Below are 20,065 nucleotides of genomic sequence, written 5' to 3' on the forward strand. Positions count from 1 at the left end.
GGTCGGAGGCTGGAGTGGGTGACTTTTCAGGGCTCTTCTGCCCTTACAAGTCCACAAACATCTTTCTGCCGGCCTGCTGTGGAGTGACAGGGTGCACTCTTAGAGACAGGCTACTAAGAGGCAAATCTGTGCAATCATTACCAACTCAGTCATTTGGGTCATTTAGTAATTGAGTCCTTACTAGGCAGAGACCTGGCTTCTCGGGAGGGGGACAGAGAGGTGACAAGGATGAAGACCGGCAGCAGTGGGACCCCGATGACGAAGTAGAGCCTGAGAACTCTCGGGATGCACACGAAGACCAAAGGCAGGGGGTCAAGGTCAGGGAGGAGGGCCACAGCACTGAGGGGGTCGGCAGGGGGAAGGTCTGGCTCTCCTTACCTCTGCCTCTGATTTGTCCTTACAGTTCTTGTTTCCACAGTGACTCAAACCTAAGGTAAGTCTCTCCCTGCGCCCTCATACAAGTCACCGTCTTCCCAGCTCACCCCAGCGCTGCCCGTCCTCCCTCCATCACTGGGTCCTTGGACACATGCGCGTTGCAAATCCGCACGTCTCATCAGAAAGAGCACGTTGATCTTTAGCTCCTTCTGCAGGACTTATCCCTGCCTGTGTTTCTCACGGCCCTTCTTTCTTTGGACCTTGAATTATAGTTTTCAGAGCCCTGTCCTACTTCTGTCATTAGACTGAGAGCCACTTGAGGGAGGGACTCTGTCTGACTCAGCAGCGCCAACACGGTCCCTTGCCCCTAGGGGACACGCAATAAATGTGGAGCCACTGCAGAATTTCCTCACGATTCTTCCGGCCAGATGCTAAGAAAAACTTTTAAAGCCCTAGGTAAGGGCCAGCTAAGGGATTGAAGGTCACTCTAAAACTAAGAGAGAGATGTTCTAGTCCAGAACTTTTTTTTTTTTAATTAATGTTCTTCAGGACACCAGGTTGCATCAGACACTAACACATTTCCAAACTCCTGAGCAATCCACCTGTCCCAGACTCCTGCCAGCGCAAACACTGCAACCATGGGGGAGAAGAAAGGGCCTTCTTTTTGTTTCAAAGTCATTCACTTGTAAAGAGCAGTTAGGACTGACAGAAGACAATCCTTGTAAAGGCACCCCCAGTGCTTTAGCTCCGAAATCACTTCCTCAATCGTGTATTTTGGAGGTCCCTGATTCTACCTGCCAAGAGGAAACCTGTTATGTCTGCTTATTTGCTGAAATCACTGCTGATTTAACTCAGCAAATAGCAACAAAGAGCTGTTTTAATGAGATTTGAAAGTTCAGCGGTGAAAACTGGAAATCACAGCATACCAAACTACCCAACCACCTGAAAATATTGTACTGAAATGTTCTTGTCACTCGCAAGAATTGTTTCCGGTATATATACACCAAATCTTCTTTATCCATTCATCCACTGATGGATACGTAGCTTGTTTCCTTGTCTATTGTAAACAGTGCTGCAATGAACATGGGAGAGCAGGTATCTCTCTGAGCTCCTGTTTACATTTTCTTGGGAGATATACCCAGAAGTGGGATTGCTGGATCCTATGTATGGTAGTTCAATTTCTGATTTTTTGAGGAAGCTCCATACTATTTTCCATACTGGCTACACTGATTTACATAGAAAGTACCTCTTGATTCCCAACGAAATTAGATTAAGGTATGAGCGCTCCAGCCTTCTTCTCATACCCTTCTCATTTTCTGACAGCTGGAATTTGTTTTTACACTGTCAAGGTTGATCATATTACATTTTTTCCTATAACCATATTTAAGTCTTCTGTGTTCTATTAGTCTGATTGTCAAGGTGGGAAACCAATAAACTTTATTTTAATATAAGCTGAAATCGTTAATACATCAAATCAGTTCTTTCCATAAACACCGAGGCCGGCGCTGAGCTAGGATTATACTACAGGCCCAATGTCAGGAAGCGTGTGCTGCGCCCTCGGGCTAAATGGACTCCATTCATTGCCCTCCCGTGGTAATGTCCACCAGCCACCATTTTATGGGGCTTATTGGCAGGCAGGCTTCACTCTGGTTGAGATGAAAGAGGAGTCTGGCTGGGAGGCTCTCAAGTGTCAAAAGCTGGGGGGTGGTTACCCAGGGGTCTGGAAGCCCTAATTCTCAGAAAGATGTCAACAACTGTAGAAAACGGAGCTCTGATTTTTACTGGAATTTGGCTGCAAAGGCTCCAAACTCAGGGGTGGGTGAGGAGAGCGTGGAGTGCCACCCACGGCCAGCGCATCTGCAGACAACTGGAATTACCTCTGCATCTTCACCCCGCTCTCCCCACCACCATTCTGGAATATGGCTTCTGGGATCTGATTATCCATCAACGGGCTTTTATTCTCTTTACTTCTTCTGAAAATGTGTTGGGGTCTCTTCCCCACTGTCTCCTTCAATTATCTTGAGTTTGAGTTTATTCCCATGTTTTTGTTTTACTGAGGTCTCTGGAAAGAGGAGAAAGCCACAGTCATATGTATATTTTATTTCACTCCTGATTATAACATAGCTCAGCTTTATTATAAAAAAAAATTTCCAACAATCCAGAAAAAATATATATAAAAAGCAAAGGAAAACTCCATAAAATCCTACAACTTGAAAGTAACCCCAGTTAGCATCTTGATGAAAATCCTTCCGGAATCTACCAGCTTTTCCTGCTCTGTGTGGAATTTCCAGAGGGAACTTGCCTGCACTTTTATCTCTGAGCCTTTACCCCTCCGGGACCGGTTAAGCCAAAGGTGGGAACAAATAGAGGGGAATGCTCACTACTTTTCAGGTTGCAACCACAATCCAGGGCTTTACTGAAAAAGGAAGCAGTCCGGGTAGGCAAGTGTTTACCAAGGGTTGTTTCCTCTGTCTCTACTTTTCCTGCTTCTGACTTTCAGAGCATCTTATGGTGGAAACCTTGCATTCTTTAAGCATTCTTTGCATTTCTTTGCAGAGACAGGCTTTCTAGAGCAGATTCTTCTTTCTCTGGCTTGGAGTGTGGGCATTATGAAAAATCAGATTTATTGGTTTATGAAATTCACAGTTGGATCAGCCGTCCTGAGTTTTCTTGTGATCTGAAACAAACAACGACGACAAAAAAAAACAAAAAACCATTGCCCATCTCATCTCCTCTTGCTGGAGAACAGGCCTCCTCTCTGAAGGCACAGGTCCTGGGGTGGAAGGGAGAGGGCTTGGGAACAGCGGTCGTCCTCAGCTTTCTTCCTTCCCCTTTTGCTATTTTGCCAGAGCTGTGTTAGTTTGCTTGCTCGTGCTGAACAGGAATTAGAAAGAGGCAAGCTGGGCTCTTCTCCAGTGGATTGCGGCACCAGTCAGAGTTAGCAGGAACTAACTTTGCCTTCTGCTGTGTGGGGTGGCCCCCAGGGTCAGAGACAAGAGAGCTCTCCAAGGGCGTGGGCCTGGCAGACTCAGCTCCGCCGTTCCTCTCCTGAGGGGTAGACGCAGGCGCCGCAGGAAGCATCAGATGGCCCCGTGCTTCTCTGGGCCATCATCAGTCAACATGCTGAGTCTGGCCTTTACTCTTGACTTGGTCCCAACTCCTGGCAGAGAAGAGGCTGCAGAGTGGGACACGTCTTCATCTCTCAGCCAAACACAGGCTTAAAGGGACAAAAAAATCATCACATTCCTTGTCTGAGGAGGACTTTGGAATCTGCTATAAGTGTTCATTCTTTTTTCCTTCACCCCTTTGTGAGACATTTTAGACAATCTCTGCCACCAGGATGCCGAGGTGCCCGGGCAGTGAGATGCAGAGGGCAGGACCTGCCTGAGGGTGACAGCTTGGGAAATGGCCTCTGTGAGGCCAGGCTTTGTTTTCTTGCAAACATTTCATGACTGTCACGGGGATCCAGAGGCAGAAATGGCTCACCTTCTTTGACACACAGCTAGTATTCTTTGAGACTTTAATCAAATCACAATTCGTTTTGAGCCCTAGTCCTTGTGGAGATGGACCATTTTATGGTTAATTTGGAAGTGAATTCCTCTATAAGAAACATGCCTACTCAGAATCTTTTCTGACGGCCAAAAATTAGGTAGCCTGGCAATGAACCCTTGCCAACATTTTTTTTTTTTTGGCAATTCATCATGTGATTGAACTGAGAGATCAAATACAGAAAGAAGAACACAAAAATAAAAATCACCTTACCTACCTCCCCACACCCAGGAAAGAACTGGTAATAAAACAAAGGACCCTGGAGAACAATCTTCTAGACTAAACTCCCATCCATTCAGTGAAGACTTTTTGGACCCTGAGAGGCAGAGTTGAAATCACTGGTCTTTGTGTTAAATAATATGTTTCTTACTGCATCATTTTGAAAGTATCTGTTTATAATTAAACGAATTAGAATCGGAGCCCCTTCAGGGTAGGGACTCTTTGTGTTTTTGTATCTCTCTCACTGAGTACAGCCCCTTAGACATATAACCAAAAAAAAAAAAGTATATAAAATGAACAAATGGGGGGCTTCCCTGGTGGCGCAGTGGTTGAGAATCTGCCTGCCAATGCAGGGGACACGGGTTCGAGCCCTGGTCTGGGAGGATCCCACATGCCACGGAGCAACTAGGCCCATGAGCCACAACTACTGAGCCTGCGCGTCTGGAGCCTGTGCTCCGAAACAAGAGAGGCCGTGATAGTGAGAGGCCCGCATACTGCGATGAAGAGTGTTCCCCACTTGCCGCAACTAGAGAAAGCCCTCGCACAGAAACGAAGACCCAACACAGCCAAAAAATAAATTAATTTTTAAAAAAAGCTTAAAAAAAAAAGGACAAATGAATGAATGAATGGATCACAGACTGTCCTTCCCAAGTCACAAATCCCCAAAAGGGTGCTGCCCCCCTGAAGCATGTTTTTCAGGCCATCAGTAATAACAAAAATAACAGCTACAATTTACTGAGCACCTACTATGTGCTAGAGACCATGCTAAGAACTTTATGCATAACAACATTTAATCTGGACCCTCCCCTAAGTTCACATACGGTATATGGAGTACATTGTGCTTCCCCATTGTGCTACCTGCTGCACTTACAAATAATGGTTCACTCTTTGTCTCTCCTTGGATTGAAAGCCCCACAAGGGCAGAAACGTTATCTTTTCTTATACCTGAATCCTCCAGCATATAGCCCTTATAATGTGTGCCAGGTAATACATACTGAATTAATTTTTTTTTTTTACTTTAACGAAGTCTTACAGATCCCTGTTAGATGATATTATAAGTATTTTCTAGTAAAGCTATGGCAATGCCGAGTGTCTCTGCTCCTTCCCCTTCCTCAGACAGAATGTAGGGAAACTGGCAAATTTCCCCTGTGGTCGCTGGAAACATTGATGACCTCTATTGTCACCAGTAGGTCACTCTGTACCTCAAACCTTGGAAGAGGCTCCTCCCCACTCCCTGATAATTTTTCCTTTTGCTTGTCATCGACACACCTGTGTTGCTGTCTCCACCAATGTGACACTGCTCCCAGGCATTACTACTGGTTCTTTGGGATCCCAGGTACCAAGAGAACTAGAATGAAGCGGACACATCCAGGAACCAGACAGGGCTGAGCAAGGTTCAGTGCAGAAAGCGCAAGAGTCTGACGTTGAGACCACCAGTCCCAGGTACATCCCAAGCTTAGAAACCTTCTCTGAAAGGAGTAAGGAGTAGCCCCATTTCTCCCAGTCAGGGGGGGATTTCCCTTTGCCCCCAGCTATATTCCACCCCAGGCCATTTCCTCCATGACTGCCACATCCAACATCTTCATCCTAATAGGATTTTCTGCACTGTGTCTAGAGGTTGTTCTGCTTCTTGGGGCCCCTTGCTACCATCATGGACCCCAACCTCTCCTCACTGCTCTAAGGGCAGCCATCTCCTCGGGTTGATGTCCAAGGCCAAGAAAGAGGTGAGCAATTTCCACAAAGTGGGCTAAGAATATTCCCACTATACCAGGGCGCTGTATCCGGTTTGAAAATGGCACATTTGTTGGACACTCTTCTCCCTTTCAGCTTCATGAATTCCAGAAATGCAGATTCCAACCCCAGATCCTGGACAGACACTCTGCCAGGAGTCCAGCTTCTGGAGTTGTTGCCATTCTGGTCGGGGACATCCGGGATCTAACCAGTTCAGAGATACAATGGCCAAGAGTCAGGAGTGTGATTTCATCTGGCACTGGGCTTGCTGCTAGGATCACGTAGAGGGACAGCGGAGACTCAGAGTTTCCACTATAATAATAAATTGCAGATGCCTATTTAAAGCACTCAGACATTTATTTCAAAGCTTGGGAGGCAGCCCTGGATGATAAAAACGAAACAGACTAAGGGCTGGGAGTCTGGGTCACTCACTCTGTGTTCTTAACAGAGTCACCTGGTCTTCTTGGACTCAGCTGCCTCCTCTATAAAATGAGAGGATTGATGGAATGGAGATGAAAAAGGGGTCCCAAACCCAATTTCAACTTGTGTGGAGGCTTCCCCACACCAACAAGCAATTCTCAGATGCCAGCAGGGTGTCTGAGAATGCAACCGAATTCTGAAATTATCTGCCGAGAGACAGAATCAGATTCCACAGGTAAGAGGCTCAGCCCCACAAGACTGTCCTCCACTTCAGATGCTAGTGCAACACCCAGGTTTTAACCTGTGCTTCTTTCTGATCCACTGGATATAAGCTGGAGGTTCTCACAACCCACTCCTTGCTTTCCATTAATTTTCTAGAATGGCTCACAGGGCTCAGGAAAACCCCTGAGCTCACTATATTACTGATTTATTTAAAAAGGATATCAAGGGTACGAATCAACAGTCAGATGAAGAGATACATAGAGCAAGGTCCTTCTGTTCTCATGAAGCATGGGGCCCAGCATAGAGGCAAGCATCTGATTCCCCAACGTGGAAGCTCTGGGAAAAAGAGCCAGAAAGCTGTCCTTTGGGGTTTTTACAGAGGCTTCCTTGCATAGTCATAATTGACTAAAGCACTGGCCAATGACAACCGATTCAACCTTCAACCTCCAGCCCCAGAAATTAGGGGGTGCAACTGTAAGTTCCAACCCTCTAATTACGGAATCGGTTCTCCTGGCAGGCAGCCTCCGTTCTGGGGTGAGATCCAAAAGTCACCTTCATTAACATAAGCCCAATTGTCCTGGCAGAAAATTCCAAGGGTTTTGGGAGCTGTGAGCCAGGAACTGTGGATAAAGACAAATACATATGAGAATGTGAATGACCAAATATATGAAATATTTCTCTTATAAATCACAATATCACAGGGTGTTAGCTAACGCTATGCTGTTAATCATTCTGCAATACACAAACGTACCGAATCCACACTTTGTACACCTTACGCTTACATAATGTTATATGTCAATTACATTTCAATAAAGCTGGGAAAAAATGAGGGGTTGATTGGTTCATCTCTGAGGTTCCTCTCAGATCAAACGCTGTGGTTCTTTGAGGTCTTTTATTTCTCCAGTCAGACTCACTTCATTCTAAAGGCAAGTCTGTTGCCTGGCCCTCTCTCCCATCCCATCCATCGGCATTGTAAAGCTACTTCTGCTGTCTCATGAGCCCAGACCCCAAATCTTTCACCTCAGGAGACTGAGTGGGTTCCTTTTCTTAGCCACAACTCTGGAAAGGACCTTCACAGCCAGTTCAGTGTTACTGAACCTATCTTGTCCATTCTGAGTCATAATACACAACTTTATGTCAAGGTGGGATGACAGCTCCAAGTGGGAAATAAAACAGGTATATCATTAGAGATCATCTTTGCTATTTAGACAAGATTTTCTATGCTTTTTAAAAAAAGTTTTTTCTTAATTATACAAGGAACTCATTTTCTTGCATAAAATTTGGAAAACTATGATAAGTTTAGAGAAAAGGTAAAATTATTCTTTTCTTAAAAAAAATCTTTTTCTTTTTTTAAAAATTTATTTACTTATTTTATTTTTGGCTGCGTTGGGTCTTCGTTGCTGCGCACAGGCTTTCTCTAGTTGCGGCGAGCGGGGGCTACTCTTTCTTGTGGCGCACGGGCTTCTCATTGAGGTGGCTTCTCTTGTTGTGGAGCACGGGCTCTAGGTGCGCAGGCTTCAGTAGTTGTAGCACACAGGCTCAGAAGTTATGGCGCACGGGCTTAGTTGCTCCGCGGCATGTGGGATCTTCCCGGACCAAGGCTCAAACCTGTGTCCCCTGCATTGGCAGGTGGATTCTTAACCACTGCGCCACCAGGGAAGCTGGTAAGATTATTCTTAATCCTACAATCCTACCCCTCCCGCATAGATAAATTGGTAGCATTTTGCTATATTCTCCATTGTTGAGATCATGCTATTTCATCCTTTTTTCCACTTAACGAAGGTATAATAAACATTTCCTCATGTTATTGAAGTCCTTTATAAATAATATTTTAATGATTTCCAAATATTCTATGTTGTGGGCATTGCCCTGTGGTTGACCAGTTAGGTTGTTTCTAGTTACATTCTTGAAAAAAAATTTTTTATTAGTAATACAGAGATGAACATCTCTGTCACTTATCTCTGTGAATTTCAGATTATTTCTTTAAAATGCATTCCTAGAAATAAGTTAACTAAATTGAAGAGTATGAACAGTTTAAGACTCTTGATACTGTTTTGGTCTTAATTTTTCAAGCACATTTTATGACAACATCACCATTTTTTTCTCTTAAAGAATATCCTATTTATTTTAATCATGAGAATACTTGAAGTTTTTCAAACTTTCCTGAAGCAACACCTACCAACCCAAACCTCCTCCCAGGAAACATCAGAATCCAGATATTTGTCAGGAACTGTCAATTAGCTTCAAGAATACCTGTCTGACCCCAGGCACCTGTGTCCTTAGGTCAATGACTTAAATGCTTTGAGCCTTAGTTTCTTTAACTGTATAAGCACTGAGAACAGAGCCCATCTTGTGGGGCGGTTGGGGATTAGGTGGACAAAGCATGCGACTGGCACACAGGAAGCACTCAGGAACTATCACCTGGAGAACTGCTATGGTTCTTGTCCCAAAATGAGCATTCCTCCTAGTGCAGCAGGGAAAACTGAGGCTCAGGGAAGTTGCTCCTTGACAAAAACTGCACAGCAAGGGACCTGTGGTTCACTTGTCCCAGTTTACGCTTTGATCCCCACATAATTCAGGAAATAGCTGAGTGAAAATAAATAATTCTAAAGGTAGTTTAGGCAAATATATCATTGTTTTCTTGACCATGGTCCAAAGCCAGTTGCAGTGTTATGTGTAGACAATCACATCTTATCCAAGCAAGATGGAAAAGTCATGGCTACCACCACTACACAACAAGGATGAGATCTACACTCTCCTGCTGGGTGCTGAAGATCTCTCTCAGCCTGCCTTCCCATGCTCACCTCCTGTCACAGCCCCCCATGGGCTCCCGTGTCAACTAAAATCCACGGCACATCATTCTCTTAACATAGGGATTTCACCACGGTTCTGCTGGAGCTGCTGGCAGCTTCCCCCTCATCCTTCGAGGCCAAACGTCCTTCCTGGGTGAAGCCTTCCCTCTTTCCCAGGCACATTCATTGCTCCTGGCCCCAGCTGAGTTATCGAGATGCCTATGTGTGTCATCGCATTACAATATGTGACCCACGTAACTCGTGGGCATGGGAGGTCTTCCTCCTTGGTCAACTCCAGCCTAACCTAGAGAGGGTCAGATCCTCCCAAAGTCAGCTGATGTCTGCTTCTGCAAGACTTCAAAACTCAGAGCATCTGAAACCTAATATAAACTCGTGGTTGTTCTTCTAAGAAGATAGTGACAGGAAAACGTAATTTAATATTGGAGTCCCATCAGCAGCAAAAGCAAATAAGAACTGACTATCTTCAGCTGGACACCTGAAACTAGCACAACATTGTAAATCAACTCTACTCCAATAGAATTTTTTTAAAAACCACATACTTTCCTAATCTAAAAAAATAAAAATAAACAAATAAATGTTAAAGAAAAGAAAAAAGAACTGAGTATCTTCAACAGATTGCCATGCCACCACCATCATTTATGTTTTTCTCCCACTATTACAGTGGGAATCCATTTTTTTCCCATCTTTGGATCCCAATGCCTATGGCAGGGCGTATTAGTACACGCAGGGTAGGTGCTCTGTGGTCTGCTGAGCGCTCTGACCACAAGTCGGTCACTGAATGACCATTACTGTGTCCAGTAATGTGCCGGGGGCTCGGGAGGCACACCTGCCTTTTCAGCTGAACTCAGCCCCAGCCCCCAGCACTTAGCCTTTTCAAGCCTGGAGATGGTCGCCATGGCCGCAGTGGAGTGGGTACTAAGGCCCCGCGGCGCAGAGATCTCTGCAGTTCTTTGCATCTGCCTTCCACACTCTCCCCTCTGCGTGCATTTCAGTTTCAGGTCACTCCCCCTCGTCCACCAGTCTTAGCCCCACTGTGCTTAGACAGACCCCTCTCTTCCTGAAGACTTCCGGCCCAGTCCAGCCTACACAGCTTCCTCTGTTTCACTCCTGTGGTTTTGTGTTTGCATCTCTTATCTCCTCTTTAAGACTCTAAACTCCTGCCCAAGGGGGTTCTTATCTTCTTTTCGACTCTTCAGAGCACTTAGCAGATTGCTAGGTACATAACAGGCACTTAATAAATAATTCGTTCATTGGTACCGACATTCTTCACGTTCCAAGAGGTGAAACTGGGGTCCTCTAATCTTGGTACTCAAAGCTCGGTCTGGACAAGCAGCCTCGGCATCTTCTGGGAACTTGGTAGAAATGCAGAATTGCAGGCCTGCCCCAGACCGACTGACTCTGAATCTGCGTTTTAAGAAGGTGCCCAGGGGATCTGTGTGTGTGAGAAGCACTGATCTAAATGACACTAAGTGCCAAGCTCCTGAGCTTGCCTTCCTCACTTGGTGCACTGTTTCTGCTTCCCCCATCCCTGCCTCTTCCCCACAGCGTCCCGAGCCCCTCCCCTTCCCTCCCCAGTGCATCACTTGAACCGTTCGCTTTCCAATACCCTCAATTCACGCACTCCTCAAGTTTCTCTTTCCCGTCCCCAAAACGCCAACAATTCACCTCCTCCGTTCCTTTCTTGCTCTTTGATCACCCGGCACCTACCATGCTACCGTCTCCTGTTTTGTTGATTCAATACACATCTTGCTCATCAAACAGCCAAGTGAGAGGGATTCAGCAAGAAATCTGAGCTCTTCTCTTGAATGGGTAAAAGGTCTTTTTGCTGTTTCTGTTTATCAACTTACTCCTAACCGAACAGAAACTGAGAATTCATTGGCCCACAGAAAATGTGAGAAGGCAGGGAAATCTGTGCTCGTCCATTTGTAGGCTCAGCTGCTAAAAGGAATTTGAGAAATAAGCAGTCTTCATTAGTTAAGCCTCAACGTGCAACTCAAAGAAAGGTATGCCTCACTTAAAGGTGATCAAACACAGAAAACCATACTTAGAAGAAGGAATGCCAGGGTTTGCTTTAAACCATGATTCTTCCACTTAAAATAAAAGACTTCAAAAGGTCTTTAATCAAGTGACTTTAAAAATTACATTTGTTCACACTTTGATAAGAGCACAGGTGTCTTGAAATTCAGGGGAGACACCTTCAGTTTCAGGTGTTGTATTTTATGTAGAATCCAGGAAGAAGCAAGTTTGGGGCCTGATATACAAAGAAAATTACTACCCCCATATTTTGCAGCAGGAACTAAGCAGTTAAGTACGGTCCTCTCAGACTTCCTACCTGAGGCTGGATTTGCAGTGATAATTTTCTTTAGACATTTTGAAAAGTGATTGTTCATAAAGAAATGAGATATATTGGACACAGTCTTCCTTAAGGCCAAGGGCCACGATAATTGGGTTGTTTGATTTCTATTCATTTTTCTTAAATCTCTGATTGCTTGCACAATAACTTTCTTCCCCAATCAACTAGTCTAATAATTCACATCAATATTTTATTTTTAATGGTTGACTGCTCATTTAATTAAAAATGTAAGTGCATTAGCTCTGTGTAAAATGATTCCATTGGGACAGGATGATTTAAATATTCATAACATAAAAAGTAATAAATCTGAGCTCAGTGTTTGCATTTTAAAATGTCAGGCTACTGCCAGCTGTATTTGGCCCTAGATGAGTTTTACTGAATTAAAAGCTCTGAGCATCATCTTTTTATCGATTCTTCTTTACAATAAAACAATAAAACAAAAATGCTATGAGAACAGTATAACTCAATAACTCACTTCCTCTTTCAGCTTCATCCACTTCTAACTAGCTTCCCTCCCTTTCTGTCTCTGGTGCTATCCTCCTCTCCTATCACCTAGATTCTGGTCCCTAAATCATCCTGTCTGAAATCAAAGAAGTTACATGCTGGGGACGCATAATATTTATTTCCAGTTAATTCAATCTCTCTTTCCACTCCTCCCCCACCCCCTGTCAAAAAATAATAATAAATAAAGCCAATGAATCATAAGAGTGTACAGCAAGATCTCTAGAGAAAACTGTGTCCATTGGAATGCTTGCCAGTTGGAGGAAGAGTCATACACTTCACAGGGGGTAAAAACTGTCCTGTGTCAGTTCATGAACATATATAGCTTTAGAATCAGCAAACTTGACAAGTCTATATATTGGGTTAGGACATGGAAGACTCCAACTAGAGCAGGAATCTCTGATAAGCTACCAAAGGCTTGAGAATGTCATTTACATTATTCACAAAAATGAACTTGAAGTGCACTCAAGACTTAAATATAAGATCTGAAAAAAAGACCTTATAAAATGCCTAGAGGAAAACATACAGAAAGAGCTCCCTGACAGTGGTCTTGGCAATGATTTTTTGAATATGATACCAAAAGTATAGGCAACAAAGCAAAAACTAAACAATTGTGACTACATCAAACTAAAAAGCTTCTGCACAGCTAAGAAAACAATCCATAAAATGAAAAGGCTACCTAAGGAATGGGCGAAAATATTTGCAAGCCATATATCTGATAAGTGGTCAATATCTAAAATATATAGGGAACACATACAACTCAACAGCAAAATAAATAAATAAATAATCTGATTTTTAAATGGGCAAAGGTCCTGAGTAAACATTTTTCCAAAGAAGATATACAAATGGCCAACAGGCACATGAAAAGGTGCTCAACCACACTAATCCTCAGGGAAATGCAAATCAAAACCACAATGAGATATGACCTCACACCTGTCTGGATGGCTATTATCAAAAAGACAAGAGATAATGAACCTGTAGTGAGGATGCAGAGAAAAGGGAACCCTAGTACACAGCTGGTGGGAACATAAATCGGTACAGCCATCATGGAAAACAGTTTGGAGGTTCCTCAAAAAATTAAAAATAAAACCGTCGTATGATTCAGCAACCTCACTGCTGGGTATATATCCAAAGAAAACAAAATCACTATCTTGAGATATCTGCGCTCTAATGTTCACTGCAGCCTTACTTACAATGGCCAAGGTATAAAAACGACTTAAGTATGTATCTCTGGATGAACGGATATAGAAAATGTGGTGTGATATATACACAACAGAATATTATTCAGCCTTAAAAAGGAAATCCTGCCATTTGTGACACATGAATGAAGCTAGAAGGTAGTATGCTAAGCGAAATAAGCAAAACAGAGAAAGACAAATACTGTATGGTATCACTTGTATGTGGAATTCAAAAAAAAAAAAAAATAGAGAGAGAAAAGGTCAATGCATAGAACCAAAGAGTAGAGTGGTGGTTACCAGGGGGGCTGAGGGGTGGAGGAAATGGGGATGTTGTTCAAAGGTACAAACTTCCAGGTATAAGATGAACAGCTCCTGAAGATCTAACGTCCAGCGTAGTGATTACAGTTAATAATACTGTATAGTATACTAGAAATTTGCTAAAACAATAAATCTTAAGTGATCTTACCACATACAAGAAAGGTAACTATGAAGTGATGGATATGGTAACGTCTATGACGATATTCCACAATGTATAAATATATCACATCACATTGTATAGTTCAAATATATGCAATTCTATATGTCAAATATATTTCAATAAAGCTGGGGAAAAAAATAAAAGGAAGTGGGGGAATTCAACAAGTGCAGGGCATCATTGATAAGCTATGGAAGGCTTGAAAATGCCACTTGGAAATAAGGACACTGGCGTAGTGAAGGCATGTCCTCCCCAAGAACCCCCAGCAACCTGGTTTGGGATTACTATTGTCTCATCTTCAACCCCAAATCACTACTGTTAGCAAAGCCTGTCTGGATTACACAGAAGAGGCCTCTGCTATGAATAGGAACAGGCGGCCTGGAAGAATGGGAGGGCGATGACATTTCGCAGCCTCCCACAGTCCCAGCCCCACTAGTGTGGATAATGTTTGTGAACTGGGTTATTGGGAGGAACATGAAATGTGGAGTCAGGAGATGGAAGATCTACCCCTTAGCTATCAAACCTCCAAGTTCTCTTACAGTTCTAAAATTATCTATACAAAGAGCAGGTCTTTGAAAGATAAAACCCAGGGCTGGACTGGCACATAGGTGATACAAAAGTGACCCCATCCTACCCAACAAGGGCGCATGTCACACGCTTTCATTTGGAGCCCATATAGAACCCCAGAATCCTTCTCTACTCACTCCTTTGCTCCGCCTCTACAAAATGTTCATCATCAGCCCATGAGCTGAAGCCTACTTGCCATCCCTGAAGGTGACTGATTAACAGAGGAGAAACAAATTCATTTCCACTTGGGCAGGACAGGGCAGAGCAGAGCACAGCACAGCATTACTAACTTCCCAGTGCTGGAGCCTCCATAAGCCATCCGACTTTGGAGGTCAAACGTTGGGTTTGAGGCTGAAAGGAAAGAGAAGCCATCAAAACAGCAAGGACGAGACGCCCAAGTCTGTTTGGAAGGGTCCGTGAAGTCAGGCACACAGACACTTCTGTATTTACTTCTCAGAGATGTGGAGCTTTGTTTGTGATTCTGGTCTTCCTTTATAAATTAAATTCTCCTCCTGGGCCAAGTGAGGAAAGAAAATACTCAAATCTACACACCGTATTTATTTGATTTTACCAAAAACTTATAAAGTTCAGTTGCTCTATTATAAATGAGGCACATGTGGAATCCATATACACAGGAGAGACAGATGGTGTATAGTCTCTCCCTGCATATGTACACAGAGGCTATGAATGTGTAAGATATACAAAGCATCGAATGTTTAGAGAGTCTGTGTATATTACATACAGCTGAAAAATCCTGGAGTCATCTCCTCCAGAGTTTCTCAAAGTGTGGTCTATCAACCAGCTGCATCAGAACGTGCTGGGATGTCTGTTAAACGGGGTCCCCATGCCAGACCTCTTGAATCAGTCCCCTCCACACCTCTACCAAGACTGATTCTGGGTCAGTGATGTATTACTGGATGGCAGGAAGTCTCTTGGAGGCACAGATGTTATTCTGTGACTCTGGGGACCTAGGCATGTGTTTCTGGGCATAACTGTATTTCACAGGCAAATGTAAATGCATTTTAGACTTATCAGTGGTTTTAATGTTCTTTTCATCTCTCCCTTCCTCTATCAGCTAATCATGGCTTTAAGTATGCCTGTGTTGCTTTGTTTTTCATTAGCCCTTCCTTCTGGGTTTGTAGCACATTATGCTTAGCTATGGTGAAGCTTCTAGAATCATCCTTTGTTACATCTGGACTTGCTTCTTCCCCGAGTCATTACAGCCTCTTTGCAGTTTTCCTGCTGTGGCCTTGACACAATTAGATGGTCCTGATTTCCTGAAATCCAATAATTAAATGGATGAGAATGAGCTACAGTAAAAATGAAGAACAGCCACGCTGCATCTTTACACCTTTCTCCTTTTCCTGGAGGCAGTCCACAAATCTAAGCTAATCTGATTAAGCAGGAATACAGTGGATCTCTCCATCATTACAGAAAAGCAGGGCCCTTGGAGGAGTAACTTACGGCACCTGTTTAGCTGCATTAAAATCACTACCTAAAAGGTAGAGATAAAAATTAAGTAATAAACCATAAGCTACAGAAACTTGAAGGAAGAACTTCAGAAGTTATCTGTACTAACCGTCTCAACCTGGCCAGGGCTCTGAGCCTTCATTTGTAGATTCCAAGATTGGATTGTACACGGTAAAGGACGGAGAGGTCAGAGAGGCTTCTAGCATCAGTCCAGGGCCAAAGGGTGGAAGGCTGCTGTCCTCTGAGGAATTGCCTGGATCATCCCGCACAAGCGAGGTGGGCTGACAGCCTGCACATCAGTCTGCAGCCGCAGGAATCAACGCGCTACGCCAAGCTCCTGAAAAGGCCGCTGGTCCCCTGCACTGTAGGGCGGAGAGGGGATTTTCTCCCCCTCTCCTGGAGAGCTTTTCCCTTAGAGCAGGCATCCTCTGTGCTGTTCTTTGGGAAAAGAGCTGTTGTCAAAATTTCTGCTACAGGAAGAATCTTGCAGATTTTATTTCACTACAAATTGTTATGTCCCACGCTCCAGTAAGAATTTATGGCAAGTCTTCTGTAGGATGGAGGAGTTAGAGGTGCAGGATAACACGGGTGGTGCGGTGGGGCTGAGAGCTCGCTGTGCAGCAGTAGATGCTGCACCTCTGCTTTCCTAGGACTGCCACGGTGTAAAGATTCGACGAGGCTGCAAGCCCTGCTTTGAGCTGTGGGGATGGCAGATGTGGAAAAAGGGACCCGCGGACCTAGCCTGATACCTCAGGGAAACAGAACAAGCATGGTGGAGATACAATTTTTGAGCACTTTTCATGTGCCAGTTACTGTGCTAACAGTTTTCTACGATGACTACTACCAATAATAATAATAACACACAAGTACCTAATATCGTCTGGCATGATCCCCAAGAAGTCCAGGAGGTTCACATGATAATCTCTATTATACAGGTGAAGTTTAGGGAGTGAAGTCTCTTGGTCAATCAAGGTCATGTGATTTGATCCCAAAGGGCCCTGCTCTTAACTCCTATTCTCCATATGCCTCATATTTTCAGGGGATGATGGTACTTAAGACCCAAAATAGATCTGTGTGGTGGGAGGTATTATATATACCCTCTCCTATTTTACAGATGAGTAAATGGAGATCTAGAAAGCTTAGGTGAGGTCCTGCCTGGAGGGACGCCTGGTAAGTGACGGCTCCAGGACTCACGCGCAGATCGACCTGATGCGAAAGCCTGCCCCTCGAGACTGGTGGGGGCCACCTTCAGGGCAACCACAAACACTGGCTAAGACCCGTGAGGATCAGACCCTGACACAGGGCCGTGCCTAGTGCCACCTCAGCCTGGAGCTAACATCACTCCACCTTGGCTACAGCTGTGCAGACAGAACTCTTATACCTTACACTAGAGTACGCACTCAGATGGAACGGAATTGAGTGACACAATGCACCGCTCAGACAATAACGGGTGGTCAGGAAGGGCAAGAAATGGTGGGGAGGCTGAAGAAATGTGGAATACATATTCTAGTCTTAAAGGGCCTGGAGTCTGGTTGGTGCAAGAGAGCACAGAGGAAATGAGTGATTGATACTAGCCGGTACCCATTTAAGGGCTAAATTATGTTCCATTATCTCCAAGTACTACAGAGCTTCGAAGGATGAGAGATGATCAAGGGCGGGAAGGTTAAGAAAGGCTTCCTGCAGGAGGTGGGTCTTGAGCTGCGCCTTGGAGGAAGCAGAGGTCGGACGGGGGGTATTACATCAGTAAGTGCATGGAACGGGGAAAGAACATGGTGTGTTCATGGCTGGTGTGCAGCGAAGCACTTAGGGCTGCTGGCTGGCCTCAGGAGCACCTCCGTATCTGGGGGCTGGGATAAACCGGGTGTCTCAAAGCAACCCAGATAATTCGGAATTGAGGTTGTTACGTTATGAGTTAAACTACTCAACTTGCACACAGCGGATCAAAGCAAGAGAACAAAGTCATCTAAGAGAGACTGCCTCCAGCCTGGCAGGACTCAGTAACAATGGGGACTGAGGGACCTTTCTCCATCTCTAAAGAGACTGCGGCCATCAGAAAAAGGGACAGTTGATCACAGAGCCGAGAACATCATGGGTGAGTGTCCACTCGGCCCATCACAGAGAACCTGTCCCAACCCAGGTGGTCCACTCTGAGTGGCTGGTGTATTTCTCCCTCTTCTTTTACTTGAAGTATAGTTGCTGTACAATATTATATATGTTACAGCTATACAATATAGTGATTCACAATTTTTAAAGGTTATACTCCATTTAGAGTTACTATAAAATATTGGCTATATTCCCTGTGTTATGTGTATTTCTTATTTTTAATCACAGCAGGCTCTGTGAACATGGCTAAGGTGCTTCCTTCCCTAAGAGAGGCCTCTGTTCCCCTAATAAGTGAAGTGGCCAAGTCTCTGAAACTGACAATCCAGCCCAGACTGTGGCCAAATTGTCCCATAAGGCCATTCGGTGGGGACCTGCTTGTCTCCGCAGGACCCCAGGGCTGTTGCATGTCTCTCTGGTTGGGCAATGAACGACTCCAGAGGTGTCATCACCCACACCCCTGGCCACCCCGCATGACCCCATTTAAACTTTAATAAATATATCCGGAAGGTCCCCAGCAATTCTCAAGGCTGGAGAGCTAGGAGGCCTCAGCTGGAGCCCCTTCCTGGGCCCCCTCGGGCTCTGGCAGCTGAGCGAGTGGCGTCAGGAACCGCGTATTAATGAACGCTCCTTCACCACCATGGTTGGAGGGAAGTGCTCGGCATTCACGTCCTATCTCTCACAGAGCCCCGTGTTCTGGCAACTGTCAGAAAATCACCAGTGTCCCTCCCTCGCACACGAGAGAGACAAGATTGTGGGATCAGCTCCTGCAGATACTTAAAAATTCCAGGCTGTGCTTATCTGACCTGATGCTGACCTGATTTTGGAGACAGTCTTGTTTCCTTGGTGGTTAGTTTCCTGCCAGAAAATGCTTGTGTTTTATAACTGACCCGCCAAACCCGCTGGGCAGAGCAGGGCTCCTGGCGTCAAAGTTAAGGGAAACGGCCCCAGGAATCTTGAAGGGAAAGGGGGTCAGGCCAGACAAAGAGGAGGTGGTCCAGAGCGCCCAAGGAAAATGGGCTTAGTGATGGCTATCTGTCCACCCAGTGGAAGAGGCACACGCACACTGATGGAGCCAGGGCGTGACCCGTGGCGCCTCGTCAGTGATACGTCCCCGACAGTGGAAGGAAGCCTGGAGCCCTTTCAGGCCAGACACCCAGCCTGATGTGTTAGACGCCCTGGGACCTCGAGAGGAAGAAAGCAGGGGTTGGGGACCCTGAAACAGGAGGGGGAAATGTACAGGCGTGCACATTGTGTGGCACCCACATGTGTTGGACTGGGGGACAATTAGAATAAAGCAAGTAAAGCTCTGAACACTGATGTTGTTTGCGAATTAGGGGCTCACACATAATACCCATCTTCACCTGAATTCAAAATCCATAGAGAGAAAGATACAGGCGGTCAACAGTTGGGGAGCCACACGTCAGCGTTATTACAAATAAGCCGGCCAGCGAGCGTGGTTGTAGACCTGCAGCCTGCGGGTTGTGCTAACACTTGGCCTCTGAAATACCCACAGGGACCAGAGCTCAGCAGGTCTTCCCACAGGGCTGGGCCCCTCTGCCTGCAGGCTGCACAGGAGGGATGGGAGCTGCCCGCAGGCACGTATGGAACAAGGAGGAACCAGGAAAAGTTGAACCACGCGGGCTCAGATTCTCCTCCCAATACCCCGACCAGACGAATGACTTCCTTACCAGACGGAATGGGTGGATGGAGGTTCGGGGGTCCCTTAAAAGAAGTCCTCCTCATGGAAGTACAAACCGAGCAGAAGAAGTCCCCACCCCTTAGCAAGTTCTCCGCAAACATAAAGCAACAGCTAGAATCTAGAATCACTACATTGTAAGGTCTCCCTTACCTGACAGGAAACAGGCATCTCTCTGAGTGTCCCGTGGACTTCCAAGACGTGCCTTGGTGCTTCGGCGGTCAGCAGGCTCGGTTTTCCAGGCCCAGAGAGGCCAGTACGTTTTAATAGTGCAGCGTGAGTAACGTGACCAGAAGAAGAAGAGTCTCTACGCAGATTAAAAAGGACACCCGGAAACCTCGGGGTTTCTCGCGGTACCGAAGTGTTCCTCCCTCCAGCAGAAACATCCGCTCT

The sequence above is a fragment of the Pseudorca crassidens genome, chromosome 21 (genome assembly GCF_039906515.1).
Source record: "Pseudorca crassidens isolate mPseCra1 chromosome 21, mPseCra1.hap1, whole genome shotgun sequence".
Classification (NCBI taxonomy): Eukaryota; Metazoa; Chordata; class Mammalia; order Artiodactyla; family Delphinidae; genus Pseudorca; species Pseudorca crassidens.